Genomic DNA, 19227 nt, shown 5'->3' on the forward strand with positions numbered 1-19227 from the left:
CAGGTGCCCATGGGGAGCACACTCAGGGAGCACGGCTCTTTGAGGTGCACTCATGTGGAAACCTTCAGTGGGAAGGAACTCATTCCTTCCACTTTCAGCAAACAGTAGCCAGTTTTTCCGTGGACTGAGATGAAACGGCTTTCCTATGACTTACACACATCAGTTTCACTTCTGGTCCTCCTGACATGCATCTCTGTCCTTTTCCTTGGGGATAGAGAGTCTCTGTCCCTAGTGATCCCCTAAGGCGTGGAGAATTATATAGGACAATGACATCTCTCCTTGAAGCACCATGGACTGTCTTTACGTGAGCTGCCACCCACCGGTTAGCAACCCGATCTCCTGTATTTGTAAATTGTCCCAGTCAGAAACCCTGTGGACCCACCTTCCTGGAGACAGACCGTGTAAATCGTCAGTTCACAACCTTGTCACTTTTGCTTTGAGAATCTGCCCTGTACACTGATTCATATTGAAGCCCTTCCCAGCCTTTATCCACCAGAAGCCTGTAGCAAATCTGCAGCCTGAGAACCGAAATCATCCCGAACACTGCCAAGTGGCTGAGAATAAAATCGTCCCCAGCCAAGAAGCATTGTTGAAGATCAATCTTTCTGTGGTAATGGCACCGTATGTGCTGGTCCGTGTTCTCCAATATGGCAGCCATAAGCCATTCAGCGAGCAGCTGAGATGTGGCTCTGGTAGTAGGGGGAATCACCATGTCTCTTTTTAAAAATAATAATAATGGGACAATGAGGTAGGGGAGCCTTGCCTCACTCTTCCTCCAGAATGGTTTCTGTCATTGCTGCTCTGGAAGCCCGCACTCCAGAGTCTTTGGCATGTGGGCTCTGGGCTTTACACAATGCCACTTGCTTCCCAAGACTTAGGGTCTTTGTTTTTGTGCAACTGGGCTTTTTGTCCCTGATCCTGAAGGCTCTGGCTTCTTGAGCTGAGTCCCTCTTTCCAGTGTACAGATGGCTGACATGTGACTTCTTAATCCCTGTGATTGTGTGAAATGATTTCACACACACACACACACGTATGTACACGTACATATACACATACACATGTGTATATACACATAGATATACATGTATGTGTACACATACATATATACTACATATGCATCTTAATATCTCAACAGACTATAAACATATAGTATTTAGACTAGCTTTCCAGTTAGGTATGTATTTGACCTATATATAATCGTACAATAGAAAACATTTAAGTTACATCAGGCTCCGACACCTAGCATTTTCCATATAGTATCGTGGTTTTGTTTTGCTTTGCTTTGCTTCAACCTCTTCACTCTGCCAGAGAGTCGTACTGTATGACTAGCAGAGGTCATATTGTTATCATCTGTCTTCCCAAACTGGGGCTCGCCAGGTCAGAGTAGAAATTAAAACCCTCATGCATTGCCCCAAATAAGTTAAGAAAAAAATCCCCCCACAGTTGGCTTCCCACCCAGGTGTCTTCTGAGTTGTCCCATTCTTTTTCCAAACTTTCTAACAGAACGGGAAAGGCGCGCTTCCAGTGAGCTTCCCTTCAAGCACCGGGTATAAAGGGCAACTAAGAATCCCCTCAATGCTTGCCTTCCTCACTGTTCACCATGGCCAAATCTTCTCCCGAGTTCAGCTCTATTAACCACATTTTGCTGTCACTTGCGTATCCACCGACAGCCTTCACCCTTCTTCTGAAATATAAGCCCCGCCCAGGGAAAAGACTAGCGTGGAGCCTAAACGTGGAGAGGTTAGTTCACAGACAAGTGAGTGCTTGTGTAGGGATTGGAGACCAGTTCTCGTGTCCTCAAACACTAAGTCACATCTAAGATGAAGCATTGTATCACTGGACTTCCAGGTATTTCCAAGGACTGGGTAACAGAGAGTTCAGTTACCATGGTGACATTAAAAACAAATACACAAATCACAACAGCTACAGAACCAGTAACATTCTAGGCCCCCAGCGAGACCCGGGTCATATCCTGCTTTTGCTGTAAACCAGCCCAGCTGTGTGTCCTTGGTCATGTCCCCTCCCCACTCTGGTCCTAAACTGCTCAGTAATGATGTTGAAATTGAACCTTACAAAACTCATTCTTGAGATGTCCCCGAAGCCCAATTCATCATACCACGGTCTTTCCAGGATCTGCAGCAGCCCTGTCACTGTCAGACTTACTCTGTCCGCCTGGAAGCTTATTTAGGAAGGTGAAGCCTGCCCCAATGTCAGTCCTCTCACTTCTAAGGACTCATCCTGGGATAATTAATGATGTCCAATGTAGATCCCTGTGTCCTGTCACTTTCTGCAAAGGAGGCATCTCCAACAAGGTCATGGCTGAAGGTTAGGTCAGAGGGAACAAACCATGCAATGTTGGCAGTGGGGAAGGGCTGGGGTGATGTCTCAGCCTTGGAAAGCTGGTGGAGAGTCCTGAACAGGGTTTATGGAGCCTGGAGAAGCCCTGAGCTGGCACACACCTAGATCACATTACAGCTTACTCTCCAGGGACTGCATGTATTCTAGGTATGTCCCCTGCTGCCTTTATCCCCATGTAGCTGAAATTAGAGATGACCTTAATAATGACAGCAATTGTTGATCCTACTTAGATGTGGGATCAGACCCCATGGTAAACATTTCTGTTGATCACCATGAATAACCTAAGGAAGGTAGCACTAGTTCCCCTCCTCCTGAACAAATGAAGAAATGGAGGCACAGTAAGAGAAGTCACTGGCTCGAAGACACTTTAGCAGGGGTAAACACAGAAATTTCTGGTTTATGGGATTTGCATTCACTTATAACCACAGGGCTGCACATGCTTCTCAGAAACCAGGAAAGGCTCAAAACAACTCCACTGGATGTCTTGACTTTTCTTGTGTGCGTGTGTGTGTGTGTGTGTGTGTGTGTGTGTGTGTGTGTGTGTATTGGGGTGTGTGCATGTGTGTGTGCACATGGTAGGGTATGTGTATGTTGATGCATGTGCATGTATGTGTGTTGAGGTGTGTTCATGTGTGTCTGTGTGTATGTTGGGGTATGTGCATGTGTGTGTATGTATGTGTGCATGTGTTGGGGGAGTGTGTGTGTGTGTGTGTGTGTGTGTGCATGCATTGTATGCTTGTGTTTGCCAGCTCACTTACCATTTGCCACACACATTTAGAAGCCAGAGATTGGTGTTAGATTTCTTCCTTTACTGCACCCCACTTTATATTTTACAGTCAGTCTCTCCCTGAACCCAGAACTCAACATTTTGACTATATTGGTTATCCAGTGGACCCTCAGGTAACACTCATCTCTCCTTCTCTCAGAGAGGAGACTACAGACTCACATCTCTGTGCTGGAGATTTGAGGGAGGGTCCACAGGCTAATGTATTGTTTCCCACTGAACTCTTTCCCCAGCCCTCAGCCTCCTATCTCTGTCTGTGTGAATCCAGCATCTCACATGCATTAGGACAGCACTCTCACACCGAGCCACAGCTTCTGTCTCTCGTTAATACAAAATGTCATAGTTACCAAGCACGTTGTGTGTGGAAGTTTTTGTTAGATAGTTCCTGTTTTGTCTAGTTCCTCATGGCAGCTCTGATATGCTCTCAGTCAGACAGCTAAAAGGACTTGGCCAATGTTGCACACCTGGCTATAAATCATGTGTCTACAACTGATATCCACAGAGAGCCTGCAGTGGGACCTCCGGGGCTGGATGAGCACATTTGGTAGTGTTGCCTCTGGCTTCCCACATGGACTTTCGTCGATCTGTGCAAGGAAGAGGGTTTGGCTTCAAGTGAAATCTTCAGACCTTTGGAGTTTGGGGATGTTTCCTCAGCCCCACCCTCTGAGTCTCCCAAGATATCCACTGGGAGTTGCTCTGCCAAACATCCCTGGCATCCATAAAGTTTAGCATCCCTGACACGCAAGGGACTGGAGAATAGCCTAGAAGGTGGTGGGCTCCTAATGCCACCATAATATCAGAAATCCAGGTTAAATCTAGACAATGAGCCCACTAAACTACCAGGAGATGCCCAGAATCTGGTCTTTCCCTCCCACTCCCCTCCCCCTCCCCCTCCCCCTCCCCCTCCCCCTCCCCCTCCCCCCCCTCCCGTCTGGGTCTCTGCTTTCTTTTCACACATCCATGTCTCACAGCCTCTATTGCTCTGAGTCCTTCTGACTCAGTTGACCTCCCAGCTTTTCTTTCCTCATTGTCTTACTTTTCTTTCCCTTCAGTCTCTGTCCACTCTGACTCTCCCTCTGCCTGCTTTCTTACTTTTATCTACATCTTTATTTCTTAATGCTTATCTCCTATGTCTTCCCTTCTTCCCTCCTCCCTCCTCATTCCTGCCTCTTCTTTCTCTGAGGCTTTTCTTGCCCTTCCCCCATCTCCTCTTGCTCTCACTTCCTCCCTCCCTGTCCCCTCTCCTCCAGCCCCACCCTGTCCCTCCCCTCAGCCCCGCCCAAGCTCCTCCTCAGCACCTCCCCCAACCCCACCCTTCCCCCTCCTCTCCAGCCTCACCCCTGTCCCCTCCCTGAGCTCCACCCCTTCCCCCTCCCCTCCAGCCCCACCCCCTCCGTCCAGCTCCACCCCTGTCCCCTCCCCCAGCCCCACCTCCCCAGGCTTGCCATTTGTTGCTGTTTGTGGAGGCTGACAGTGCCCTTGGTGGGCGGTAGATCAAACACATCAGAGGTCTGAATCAAATCAAACTGCAACTGAATTACACTAATAAACCAATTAAACGCCATTCAAAAGTAATTTCCGTAGCATCCCTCATGTCTACTGCACATCTTGTTTGGCTCTTTCTGCCTCCCCAGGGCCCTCCCCACCTCTCCCCTTCCTCCTTTCTTTTGCCTTTTTTTTTGCTTCCTTCTCACCCTCTGACCTTGTTTCCACCCCTCCATCACTCCCTGATGGGAGCAGGCTTCCCGAAACTAAGATCTTGTGTTTGACCCAGTCACCATCTCTCTGGGGACGCCCCAGGGTGTTTCTGAACCTTGTCATATGCCCATGAAAGCACTGGACTGAGAGATTCCCACAGTAATGTTTACCCCCCAGTATCAATGTCACATGACATCAACAAGACCCAGAGTCTGAAAGTGCTGGAGAGGGCATATCTACCTCCTCACGCCTTCAAGCTAGGCCACTGGTAATGCCAGGCTGTGTTCTTCCCCCCTCCAGGGTGGCTCACCTGCTCTGTCTCCTGTTCTACAGACGGGCCTCTCATCACTGCCTAACTATCTATCAAGAATCTCTGTTTGATCCTCTATTCCTTGGCTTCCCTTAAAGCACAGAGTCATCCCACACAGGCTTTTATACACCCAAAAGATGTTAGTGGTTTTTCCATCTCTCATCACATGACAAACAAGTGGCCTAGAAACATCCAGGGTTGTCAAGTCACCAGCTGGGTTTTGAAACCTGTGTGGTCTATTTTAAAATTTGAAACCTGAAGTGACCATGTTGCTGTATTGTTACACACACACACACACACACACACACACACACACACACAATAATTCAAATGAATTATTTGAATTCAAATAATTCAAAAAAAATAATTCAAATTATTCAAATAATTCCACGGCCTCTGGGACTTCACTAGATTAGACAAAGTAAGGGGATGAGCTAGAGTCAACCCAACTTTTTTGTTACTAGGACAAAATACCCAAGTATGCCTGAGCCCCCATCCTGACACGCACACTATAAAAAGTAATCTCGTGAGAATGAAGATTTTGACTCATGGTTTCCTAGATTATGGGGCTGGAACTGTGTCCCTGGGCTGTATAAAGCAGAGTGTCAGAGCAGAATGTTAGACTGGGGCTGAACTGTTCACACCGTGTCAGCCAGGAAAGAGAGAAGAAACAGTATTTGGCCAGAGATAAGACTTATCTTTTCAGGGCTTGCCACCAGGGATTACCCTCTAGTTGCAACCTCTTCCAAATTCTAAATCCCTGAGTGGATTAATCTAATGATAAAAGTTGGAATCCCCAAGAGCCAATCGCTGCTCGGAAGCTTCAGTTATGAACCCTGATACAATGAACACTCAGCTGTCAAGAGGTGGGGTGGGAGTAGGGCATATGTGAGCTTCTGGGTTGGGAGTCAGGGAACATTTTATATCCAGAAAATGACAATAGCTCTCAGATCTGTTATCTGTAATTAGACCTACACAGGAATGGCTTTGAATCCAGGCTCTGCACTTGTTAGTTGGAGGTCCTAAGTAGCTTCTCTTCTCAGCACCACGTCCCCTAATTGGAATGATGATGTCATAACTGTTCCTCTTATGCAACCACCAAGAGGAGAAAACACGTTGGTGCATGTGAAGAAGACAATGTGACCAATACCTGAACTGGCTCTGGAAGGATGTGTAGGTTTCCAGAATGAGGTACGTTTCTCCTCTTGACGTTCAAGTAGAGAGTTATGGGTTACTGCCAAGGCATGCCTGCCACTACAACACTCTTAGGGTTATTCTGCCATGCTGGTCCTTGGGTTCATAGGTGTCATAGCTGGGTAGGACTGCTGGTTACCTCTCTCCTTTGGATGTTTGCATGCCTTTTGGCAACATGAAAGGTAGCCCTGCCCCGGGGGAGAAGGCTTTCAGCTCAGTTGCAGCTCAGGGGTCTCTGAGAGCAGAAGAGATAGTCTCCTCTAAAAGGGAACAAGCCAACAGGTTACCCAAATGGTCAACCCTGAAAACATACATATGAGTAACTTTATACAGACTGGGCAGGCTGTGTTTATATATTTAGGAATATATGGAATATATTAAAATATCAACACATGCATATATTATATCAATACACACATACACACGTACACACATCAACATTTAATGAAAATTAAAAGGCCATGGATTTGAAAGAGAAATAAGGTGTGAGTTTGGAGAATGGAATCTTTAAAAATAAAAATTAATTTTTAAAAAGCTACTGTTTTTCATATTCCTATCACTATTGGGACCCCTTCCCTCTTTCCTCTGCATCATATCCTGTCCCTGGGGGATGCTTACCTCCACCTGATCCCTGTCCACCCTGAGAAGGTGATGTCACCCCTGCCTTCTCTCCTCCCCATACCCATCGCTCTCCCTGCAGAAGGTCCAATAAGACAGCAAATGGAAAGAGGTAGTAGAGAAGCCGTGGAAGTGTGGAGCCACTGCACACACAGAGGAAGTGCACTCTGTATCTGTTTCCTCCCCTAGTGCCTTGTGGGCAAGGAAAGTTCTCCACTTTCCAATCAGAAAGCTTGTCTCTGCAGTCTGGCTATAAAAGGTTAGTTTCAGCCCCAAGCTGGGTTGCATTTCTATGAAGGCTCTCTGAAGACCATCTTGGGTATTTATGTTGGATAAATACCCACCTGGATTCTCACTGGTGACTAATCACCATGTTATTTCTTATCTAAGATGGGGTGTCTAACAGCCACAATTTGTCCAGGACTAAGAAGACTCGGGTTATAGAATTTTCCATTATAAAACTCAAGATCTATATAAAACTAAGACCAGTTATCACTGGGCACATGGATTCAGACTTTGAAGTATGAATGAGATGATAATAAAGGAAATATTCATGGTAAATGTGAAATTAGTAGGTCACGTGAAATATCCAACCACCACATAAGATGCAGAGAAGAAACGGATGGCACTCACCAGTCCCATCACTCAGGGATTCCCCAGCCAGGACCGGGCACACAAAGACACTGCTGTATGTGCTTGAGGCGACACCACTTGCTTAGACTATAGTGTGAACGTAACCTGTTTGGTGTCACATGTTGTGTCAGCCCTCAACTGTAGCATCGTTCGTCTTATTTAGTGGGCCTTTCTCCTGTGTTCCCAGGAGAGAAGGATGAGTCTCTGTGACGGGCCATATGGTGTCCCGCTGCTGGTGCTGAGCAGAGCTGACAAGAGTCATGAGTGTACTCCATGGTGATGTTTGGAGGTGTGAGCCCAGCCCCTCCCTCTGTTTGCTGCCTCTCCTCTGCTTACAGTTCAGTGCCCTTGGATTTAGAGTGTTGAGATGTAGAACTGAATCGGACACGATCTGCTGGGGCAGCGTGTAACACATCAACAGAGCAGCTGGGTGTCTAATGGCCAACTCGATTCTTTATTTGCACCCTCGTGACTCCCCTCTCAACACTGTCCTTGGAAGTTAGGGGCAGTGAGAGAGAGGATTGCCACAATTTTCTATAAAGGGCGGATAATAAATTGGGTCCAACTGGGCAGCAAGAATACCATTAGCACACGCCTGGGGATACCTGGTCCCTTGTCATGTTCCACAGAGACAGAAAAGCGAAGAGGAAAAATAAAGACACAGGGAGTGCGGATCCAGCATGCTCAGTTACTGCCTGGTAAGACGGAGACGAGAGAACACACAGAAATAATAGAGAAAACTTTGCTGGGTTGAAAAAAAAATATTAACATTTTTTTCGGCAAGTTAAATAGACTTAGCAAGTTCCGGGAACGAATGATGAAGTACAAGAAATGCCTAGAATTCTCAGGGAGAGTTTTGAATGTCAAGGCTGAAGAAATGGCTCTATTAGCAAGGCGTGGAGATGACTGACTTTTCTGTGGGTGGTTTGGGAACATGGGAGAGCCAACAGGTGTACTGATTGTTTCTGATCCTGGCACCTACAATGGCATGCAAAAGTTGGTCAGTAAGTAACTCCCGAATGAATAAATAACTAGATATAATGGTATTTTAGATTCCAACCCACGCCAAACATCCATAGCTTACTTCAGTTTCCATCACAATTCATTGCCCCAGCCGGAAACATGGCTACCTTCACCTTACATTTGAGGAATGTGAGATTCAAAATGGGGGGGGGGGGGGGGGCGGGGGGGAGTGGCTACAGTCAACCCAAGTTCACAGACCTGAAAACGACAGAGAGAAATAGAATCCAGGCATTTCAGGCCCTTAGTTCCGGGCTCAGATATGGCCTGGGTGCTTGAGAGCAGTGTGTTTGTTGCCCTATCTGCTAATCCCTTCACTTTAGCAAAAGTCTTAGAGATGCTCCGCCCACCCCACATCCCCACAGAGATGCTCCGCCCACCCCACATCCCCATTCTCAGGCACCACATATATTAGCCAGCTGTCCCCATGGTGATCAAGTCTGCAAGGCCTAACGGATACCCACAGTGCACACACACAGAGATACATCAACCAGACTGACCCATAAAGAAATTTCATGTGATACGGTGGCCCTTGGCAGTGCTATCTTGATTTGCAAAGATCTATTTTCCTTAGCGGGCTGGGGATAATCTTTCATCCGAACTGTAATACGATGAGGAGGCATACAGACATCCATGAAAAATTCAACAGAAATCTAACCTTCGTTCCCAAGGCAGGGAAAGCCCTGTCTCTCCTGTCTCCCTGCCTCCCCTCCAGCCCCAACTACAAGTCCCCCTCCACTCTGTTGTTTGCGTTGTGGACAGGAAAATCTATTTTCTGATAATGGACCTTAACTACTGTGACATTTCCCCCTTGTATGGCTTACCATTTTGCATTCTGGGTGATAATTTATCCTTCCATTCCAATACACGTTCTCTCCTCCTTTTCCTTCGCCTTCTCCTCCTTTGCTCTCCCACTCCCTCTTCCCCCTATCCTTGACCCCTTTCATCCTTCACTACCCATCTTCCACCTTCTGAGCTAAGCTAAGGAGCCAATACAAAAAACAGTATGTATGTGTGTGGAGTCATTTCTGGTTTTGACCAGCAGGGGGCGCTGATCTCTACCCTGCCTTTGATACCTAATCCATAGCTACTGTCAGCCCAGCCCCAAGCAATTTCTGATCTTTTAAGAATGAGACTTGAGCCAGGCAGCATCCACGAGCTGGTCCAAGGCCCCCGGAACATATATAGCAGAGGACTACCTGGTCTGGCCTCAGTGGGAGAAGATGCGTCTAATCCTTGAGAAACTTGAGGCCCCAGGGAAGGGGGATACCCGGGGTTGGGGGTCGGGCAGACAGAGAGAACACACTTTCGGTGGCAAGATAGAGGGGAAATGGGATGAGGAACTGGGGGGGGGGGGAGGGCCGAAGGCTGGAATGTAAATAAATAAAATAATTTTTAAAAAGGAGACAAAAATCTCTTGTTCCCTCTCCTTTCACAGAAGACTGCCAGTGTGTGAACCAGGAAGACTGGTAAGGAATTCAACCAGAATTCCTTGTGGGACATGTGGCTTCCCCCAGAGTTGGTGCTGTGAGGTGCACATGGGTACCGTGGACCATTTGGTAGGACCTCTTCTGCCTTCTGTCCTGTCTCCTTTACTCTCTCCTCTTTCCCCTGACTTTTCTGCACGCAGCTCTTTCCCTCTCCCTCAACCTCAGTTTTCCTCTGGGCACCCCTCAAAAAGAACTCTACAACCTATGGGTGTCACATGTCACTCTCCTTTTCTGGTCCCCAAATATCTGTCAAGATGGCTAATGGAATACACAGAGAGGGAATTGTCTTGTTCCTGTATCCAGCCCCTGACACTGCTTCTGCTGGGATCCAGGACAAGGCTAACATTCAGAGAAACATGGAAGAGTATTGTCAGCATACGGGGCTGCCGGGCTGAGCATGGATAGAGGCCTGGGCTTAGCTGGGAGCCACCATATGCTCAGAACAATGGCCTTTGGCGCTACTAGAGGAGACCCTGGCTGGATCTGGAAGCAGCTGGCAGAGGAGCCAGTGCACATTACAAACTCACTGAGTGACAGGTTTGGAGCCCACCTGGTATCCTGCAAATTGAAATAGGAGCAAATAGTCACAGCAGGTGGAGCCTAGGGCGGTGATCCGCAGAGGCTGTGGGAGTGAGTACTGGAGACACTGCTTGTGACTCCCCTCTCAACACTGTCCTTGGAAGTTAGGGGCAGTGAGAGAGAGGATTGCCACAATTTTCTATAAAATTTGGGCTCTTGCTGACCAAACGCAGAGAGAGGCCACATCTGGCTTCCCACAAAGAAGAAAAGGAAACCTCTCACACAGGCGCCAAAAATAGCTTTGGCTCTGGACACCTTTCTTATCTCTCCAAGCAGCTGAATCTCCGAAACGGGAAAGGAAAATTACAATACAATCAGCTTTCTCTTTTCCCTGGACTGGAATAGCCAATCAAAGATCTACTAAATTCTTCTGACAAGCCATATGGGCTGCCAATGTATGAGAAGCATGGGGCAGGCTCTGTAAGCACGAGCAAGCAGTTAAAACTGTTCTAAATGTTTGAAGAAGATGAAAAAGGCTCAATAGGACAGCTACCGTGAGAAGAAAAGTTTAGAAGCATTTGTGATTGGGGAGGAAGGGAGCTAGAGAGATGGCTCTGTGGATGAGGCAGTTGCTGCACAGTCACAGGGACCAGAGTTTGGTCCCCAGATGCCACATAAAAGTTCAGGTGCTCAGGAGCTGGGGGCAGGAGACCTCCAGGGCAATGGGGGTTGGGTTATCGCTACAAACTGATGAGCTCTGGGTCAGCAAGATGCCCTACCTTAATAAATACAGTCTAGTAAGACAATGGATATCAACCTCTGACCCCCACATACATGCATGTACACATGCACACACATGTACACACACACACACACCAGTTGAAAAAAACCCACTGTATCTATAAAACTAGATGATATCATCAGACTAGGTAGCAATGAAACCTGAGAAGTGTCCTGGAAATAAAAACAATGTTGCCCAAACTAAAGCACAGGGAAGGAAGCTCCACAGGAGAGAGCCTGTCGGGCCCTGCATACACAATGCCCTGTGTTTGGGCCCCAGCATCACAGGAATTCTTGCCCCAACAAAGCAAGTGAAAGAAATCATAATGGTGCCGGGCGGTGGTGGCGCACGCCTTTAATCCCAGCACTTGGGAGGCAGAGGCAGGAGGATTTCTGAGTTTGAGGCCAGGAGTGAGTTCCAGGACAGCCAAGGCTATACAGAGAAACCCTGACTCGAAAAACAAAACAAACAAACAAAAAATCATAATGGTAAAATGGAGGCTCTGAACAGCAGGTTGTATATATGCTTATGAAAAATCCCCATGCACTCAGGATACAGATAAAAAAACTGGGAAAGAAGAGCCATAGAGACATGTGTGAATCGGGGGAGATACACAGAAGAGCTGATGATGAAAACTTTGCTGATCTAGATAAATCTACCTGCCAATCTAACAGATGCAGCAAGTTTCAGGAAAAGGCGAGAACAGGCTAGTGTGTTGGTGAATTCTTTCAGTCTCAGTGACAAGAGACTTTATAAACCAAGTGGTGGGGGAAGCCACTGCCAAGAAACCAACAAGCCCCAAATCTTCCTTCTACAACATAAACAAAAATGCAGCCTTGAGGAGAAAATGTGATCTGAGATTTATAAAACAAAAACAAAACACTAATAATCCAATAGAAACATAGTCTGCATTAAAAAGAAAATACAGGGGGCCTGGAGAGAGGTTCCACAGTCAAGAGTTCTTGCTGCTCTTGCAGAGGACCAGAGTCTGATTCCCAGCTCCCACACCAGCTGGTGCTGATTAGTATAACCCCAGTTTGGGGGAGGAGGTCTAGTGCCCTCTTCTGGCCTCCATGAGAACTGCCTTCACATGCACACACACACACACACACACACACACACACACACACACACACAAAGACAAGCACATTCATGCATAAATAAATAAAAATGACATGACAGTTCAAACGCTAACTTCTTACATGTGTACATTCTGAAAAAAAAAAGATCCAACAGTGTACAGCCTCCAAGTATGAGATTAATCAAAGTAACTATAGCTTGCATAACCATAATCTGAAAACCGAGGTTCACGAAAACAAGATGTTAAATTGGCTCCAGCTGTCACCGGGAAGGGGTTAAACACCATCACTAGGACACCAGCCTGTATTCTCCATTGTAGGTCAAACACAAAATTACAAATCTGTTATGCACTCTTTATAACAGATTTGGCTCGGAAATGAGAGGAAATGGTAAAAAATAGGGTACAGCTAAAGATAGATAAGACAAAAACGAAAAATATCAATGGATATAAAATTCAAAGCAAGTGGAAAGACTGTTCAAAGCGAGCGTTTTGCAGAAGCAGGAAATTCAACCCGTAATGAAGATAAAATACTGTATTTAGGTAGTGACTGTCACAGCTGCGAGAGGCATTTTATAAATGAGAAGATGCCAGGAAAAATAGCCAAACCATAATTTTATTAGAATAAATGTTAACATCTTCTAACAAACCAAGTGAGTAAAAAAATTAGCAACTTTGAATAAAACGTACTGGATTTTCAGTTCTCTAAAAGATAAATGTGATTTCTGAACATTGATGGCTCATTTATTAGAGAGAAACAAACAACAAACTCCGAAAACTTTGAAATTTCTAACCGAGGTTGTAGATTCTGCTTCAGTCAAAAAAAAATTTTTTTTTAATTACAGAAGCTAAACAGCCAATAGGAAGCTACTTAAAGAGAGGAAGCATTTTGTATTTGGCTCACAGAGGGACTACAGTCCACCATGGAGGTTAAAGGCTTGGAGGCAGGTATTTAAGGTGACAGGTCACATGGCCTCTGCAGTCAGGAAGCACAAGAAATGATCCCAGGCTATGAAGCCCAAGGCTTGACCCCACTGACCACTTCATCCAGCCGCATTCTACCAGCTGAGAGTTCCACGGCCTTTTCAGAACAGCGCCACCTGCTGGAGACCAATTCAAACACATCCATGTCCCCTGGGGGCCACTTCCCACTCAAACCACAAGAGACACCCAGCCCAGATCACACCCAGCAGCCAGCACTCAGCAAGCAGCGGACTTAGGGACTAAGTCTAACACAGAGACTCCTTCCGGCAGCTCCCTACATCCAATCATTGACATGGGAATAAGACTATCTCCTCGCCCCGACAAAGGCCATTCTGAAGCATTCTCCGGCTATCTGTGGGGTGTGCCGAGGCACCCACTGAGGCTCCACCGAAGCTCGACTCCCCTCTATATCCAGTCCAGTTTCTCTTCCTTTGCACAAACGTCATTGACCTCAGAGTCTCTGCATGCAGACCCCCATCTTAGATCCTGCTTACTGCCCAGATTTTCTAGCCACCATGCAAGAACAGAAAGGCTTGTTTGGGTTCAAAGACCTTCCACTTCCCAGGAGTGACAATCTGAGGACCAAACCAAACACGTAGGCCTTTGAGAGACACTTCCGATAAAGATTAGAGCACAGGCCTCCCCATCCCCATAAACAGGGCTGTGTGGCATTTGAGGGGTACACATGACTGCACGTCCTCATTCCTTACGGTGATCAGACCAAAGCTGTGGCCAACGTGGACATGTAGACGTAAATGAGAATATCATAGATCAAACTTATTATAGGACCTGAAAATTCTGCATTCAGAAGCCAAGCCAAATCCATAAACACCTTTTATTACCTGAGAATAAAATTGTCAGTCAAATACAATAGAGAACGGAGCAGAGAACATACCTAGAGAGACAACGACAGAAATTCTTAAAAATGTACTTTAAAAGTGCACAAAACGACAGGGTTTCTAGGGGTTTCTTTAAAGTATTCCAGAAAGTGAAAAAGAGGAAGAAAATGTGAAAAACATTAATAATTATACGTACATACATATATTATATGTCTATATAACATAGAGACATATTAGACACATGTGTACATAGAAATCACACTGTACCTCCTAATTTGAATGTTTTTATATCAGACTGAACAGAGGGAAGTAAGGACAACAAATGAAAACATTAATTCATTAGAAAAACACATGAATACTTTGTGTGAATATATGAATAAAAGTCAGCCATAAACCAGACAATGCATCCTATCTAACCCAGGCTATAGAATGAACAAATGAATGCATATAATAAGGAATCTTATTACAGAACTGAGGTTAGATGTAAATATTGTACGGCCATCATCAGAAGTTTTATCTAATGCATTTTAAATTCCCAGCAAACCCCAAACTTCAGTACTCAGGAGGTGGAGACCGGAGGATCATAAGCTCAGGGGGCAGCCTTCACCACGCAGCGAGTTCAAAGCTACCTTGGTCCACACGAGACTCTGTCTCAAAACTATTAAAAACAGCTCTGTCCTCAGCCCTGGAGTTTCTGATAATAGGTTGCTCCTGTTGGAGCTCACTCCGTCTTGCCACTGTTCCCTCAAGGTCAAGCCAGACAGGACCTGCTCTGAGCCTTCTATTGACAGAGAAGCCAGATGCTCTGTCACATCTGTGGTGGGAGATTTTAACACAGTGGATGACCCTTAACTCACGCTGGCTTTAATGAAGACAGCTGCCATCTGTGAGCTGACCCGGGTAGAAACACACGTGCCAGGAAACTTCAGGTAGCCTCAGGTGAACAACCACCAACCAGCTTAGACCGCAGCCCCATGGCCTGCAAGGAACTGAATCCTGCCAACAGCCATCTACAAGAACTGAAAAGCAGGTTCTCTCCAACTCGAGTTTCCCAGTGAATCCTGCATCTACATGTTGGCCTTGAGGGATACCCTGGAGCGGAGGACTCAGACACCTAAGTTGTACAAATGGTAAGAAAAAGACAGTGCCGTTCAAGCTAGTAACTCTTCATAGATAGATAGATAGATAGATAGATAGATAGATAGATAGATAGATAGATAGATGTGTCTGTGTGTGTGTGGTATGTGTGTGGTGTGTGTTTGTATTGTGTGTTGTCTGTGTTGTATTGTGTGTGTTGTATAAGTGTTGTATTGTGTGTTGTGTGTGTTGGGTTGTATGTGTGTTATATTGTGTGTGTTGTCTGTGTGTTGTGTGTGTTGTGTGTGTTGTCTGTGTGTTGTATTGTGTATGTTGTCTGTGTGTTGTATTGTGTATTGTATTGTTTTGTGTGTTGTATTGTGTATTGTATTGTTTTGTGTGTTGTATTGTGTGTGTTGTCTGTGTGTTGTATTGTGTGTTGTGTGTATTGTATTGTGTGTGTTGTATGTGTGCTTATTGTGTGTGTTGTGTGTGTGCTGTAAGTGTGTTGTATTGTGTGTTGTGTCTGTGTTGTATTGTGTGTGTTGTGTCTGTGTTGTATTGTGTGTGTTGTGTGTTTTGTGTGTGTGTTGTGCGTGTGTGATGTGTGTGTGTGTGATGTGTGTGTGTGTGATGTGTGTGGACAAAGGCATACCATGATGCATGTGTGGAGGTCATAACTACAGGTGTCAGTTCTCTCCTTCCACTCTGTGAGTTCTGGGATGAAACTCAGGTCATCAGGCTTGGTGGAGTGTCCCTTTAACTGCTGATCCATCTCCCTGGCCCTCCATTCTCAGTTATACAAACCAATGCTTAGCCACAGTACAAGGACTTACAGACAGATGTGCACAAAGAGCTGGACACCAAGATGCTCCCCAAAAACGTTTTTCTAATTTTGAACATCTGGAATCAGTTTAAATGTCAATGGATAAAAGCTAAAGAAATAAATTATAACACAGGTGAACCGCGGAATCATCCTTGTAGGTTAAAAAGGTCACTGTGGTTTTACGTTTTGTTTTAATGCAGTCACACAGTGAATTGGAAGACTGTGCTCCTGGAATTCATCTAGACCCAAGAAAGAAGATTCCATGAAACCTCTGTATGAAAAAAATCACACACACACACACACACACACACACACACACACACACACACAGCACCAAGCCAGCAGGTGTGGAAGCAGGAAGCACACACTTTTAATCTCAGCTCGTAGGAGGCAGAGGCGGGCAGATCTCTGACAGTTTGAGGACAGCCTGGTCTACATAGGGAGTTTAGAGCCAGGCAGAGAAACATAATAAGACCTTGTCTCCAAAAAAGTAAAATTATCAGTAATGTTTATATTCATATTATGGGATGGCGCTGGTGTTTCTTCATCCTGTACTTTTCCCACCTCAGATTATAGTGTTGTTGTTATTGGTGGAGGGGACAGTAACAGGAATCAGAAAGTGAGGTTAATTTGCTCAAACAGACAATGGGATGCATTGCTATGCCCACACTAAGCTTGCTTAGGACATTCCGCCTTGTTTCTCACAAACCATTCTCCCTGAGTTCCCAGGCTTTCAGTGCCACAGACAGCGCTGCAGTCCCTCTCCGCACTTTGCAAGATTAACTCTCTGCTATCTGGGAATCTATCTGCCACCTGTGTGGACAGACTCTTCTTGACTTGTAGTAAAGACCTGCTTCCTTGAGCGGCTCTTTCCAAATTTCTTGCTTTCTGACATTTCATGACGCCGGGCAGTCAAGGGATTCTGAGGGCTAGCGTGTGTTCTGAGAGCGTGTGGAAAAATCACTGTTTCTCTCTCCTGTTTTGGCTTACCTCTGTCCTGTCTCTGCTCTGTTTCACCTGTTACTTGGCTAACGACCCTATTAGAAAGCTGAAAGGCTTCCCCGCTTGAGAATGGCCAATGAATATTTTCTTTTTTTTTTTCTCAGACCTCAACAATACCTTGGGACAGCTGTATGGGTCCCCGAGGGACAGACCATTAGCTGGGAGGTTGTCCTCATGGCACAGTGCATTCCCCTGGGTCAGCATGAATACCTTCTACATATACCCCCTGCAGTCTGCTCACCATGATAACCCTGCCACGCCTTGCCTGTGTTAAATCCAGGACTCCCACACCCAGGAGAAGAAAGGCTCTGAGTGACAGAATGTTGGCACAGTCAGCTGGTGTCATTACAATCAAGGCACATGCTGTACCTGCTGGAGAAAGTGCGGGAAGGTGGGGATGTCTGATCTGGAGACGCTCCATGTTTTCTTGCATCCAGAAAGCCCTTTAAATACTTTCAGCCTCTTAGCTAAGCCCAAGTTGTAATAACATGGGGTTAGCCCAGGTGTCTGGTTAATTCACCAAACACCTGTGACCATTTTTTTGGCAAACAGCCTGCTCCCGTGAGGTAATGGCTGGGTTGGTTGACTGATTAACAGTAAATATGAAGAATGATCTGCAGACTCTTTACTATTTTTTTTAACTGTTGGGCCAATTTGTAACCTTAAAAAAAGTTTTTCCCATTTTAAGTGTGTGTGTGTGTGTGTGTGTGCGCGCGCGCGCGCACATGTTCCAATTCCTGAAGATGGCAGCAGAGAGTATGAAATCCCCTGGATTTGGAGTTATACACCGTTGTGAGCCACCCACCCTACATGGGTACTAGGAACTGACCTTGGGTCCTCCGCAAGTCCAGCAAGCACTCTGAACTGCTGAGCCATCTCTCTAGGCCCCAATAACTTGAAATCCTGACGACCTCCCAGAACAACCTTTCCCTCATCTGCACAGGGCTTTTGCAATGTTTGCCCATCACGTCTATGTCTTGATTACACGCTTCCCCAAGGCTTAACCTTGCCACGGCTTTCCATCACTCTTAGAATAATGCCATTTTTCACTTGGTGACAAAGGAGAAACCGTGTCCTTGTCCTTCGCTTTGATTAAGAAAATTAAAACGGGAATAAGGGAGTGCTCCAGTGGGAGCACCTCAAAGTCCTGCTCCTCGTGTCTCACCTCTGAGTGAAAGCAGGCAGAAGTGTCTCTCCTCATATGAAAAGACATAACCTGTCCCTTCATCTCTGCATTTTGGGATTGTGCTCCACCCCCACAGTAAGGATGTCTGCAGGACTGTAGCATGGTGAGCTCAGTGGTTGGGCCTGCAGCCTGGTGTACTGGTTGGTTTTGTCTACTTGACATAAAATAGAGTTGAAGAGTAAACCTTGACTGAAGAATTGCCTCCATAGGACTAGACCCTGGGCATGTCTGTGGGGCATTTTCTCAATTAATGATTGATGCGCCTCCTTTGGGCTTTGTCACCTCTGAGCTGGGAGTCATGAGTGGTACAAGACTGAGCAGGCCAAGTAAGTCACAGGGAGCAAGCCAGTGAGCAGTGCTTCTCCATGCCCGGGCTAGGTTCTTGCCCCAGCCTCCCTTTATTTTGAACTGTAAGATGAAAGAAACTCTTACTACCTAAGTTGCCTTTGGTGATGGTGTTATCACAGTAACAGAACCCTGACTAAAACACTTGGGGGTGGCTAGCTCAGATGTGTTCTCCAGAATGTCTCCTACGTCTCTCAAAGAGCTTCCCTGAGCATGCCAAGATGCAGTCTCTCCCTAGACCTACTATCTTCTTTTCCACATCTGTCAAATGGGCACATGGGGCCCTCCCCTCTGCAGTTATTCTGAAGCAGTATTCTCAAAGCAGGGTCCCCAGACGTGCAGTATCACCTGGTGGCTTGACAAAAGTACAAACCCTGGCACACACTGCATATGTCTGGAAATGCTGGGGGGAGGGGCACAGAAAGTTGAGTCTTAGTAAACCCTTTAGTGGCTTCCAATCGACCAAATCTGAAAACTGTGAAAAG

At 46.1% G+C, this 19227-nt stretch overlaps 1 protein-coding gene across 1 annotated transcript in view; it reads right to left on the reverse strand.

Moving 5' to 3' along the window:
• Srrm4 (serine/arginine repetitive matrix 4) overlaps positions 1-19227 on the reverse strand; it is a 153254-nt gene that overhangs the window by 91615 nt on the left and 42412 nt on the right. The gene's annotated exons all lie outside the window — the stretch shown is intronic.

This window comes from Arvicanthis niloticus, chromosome 24 (genome assembly GCF_011762505.2).
Source record: "Arvicanthis niloticus isolate mArvNil1 chromosome 24, mArvNil1.pat.X, whole genome shotgun sequence".
Classification (NCBI taxonomy): Eukaryota; Metazoa; Chordata; class Mammalia; order Rodentia; family Muridae; genus Arvicanthis; species Arvicanthis niloticus.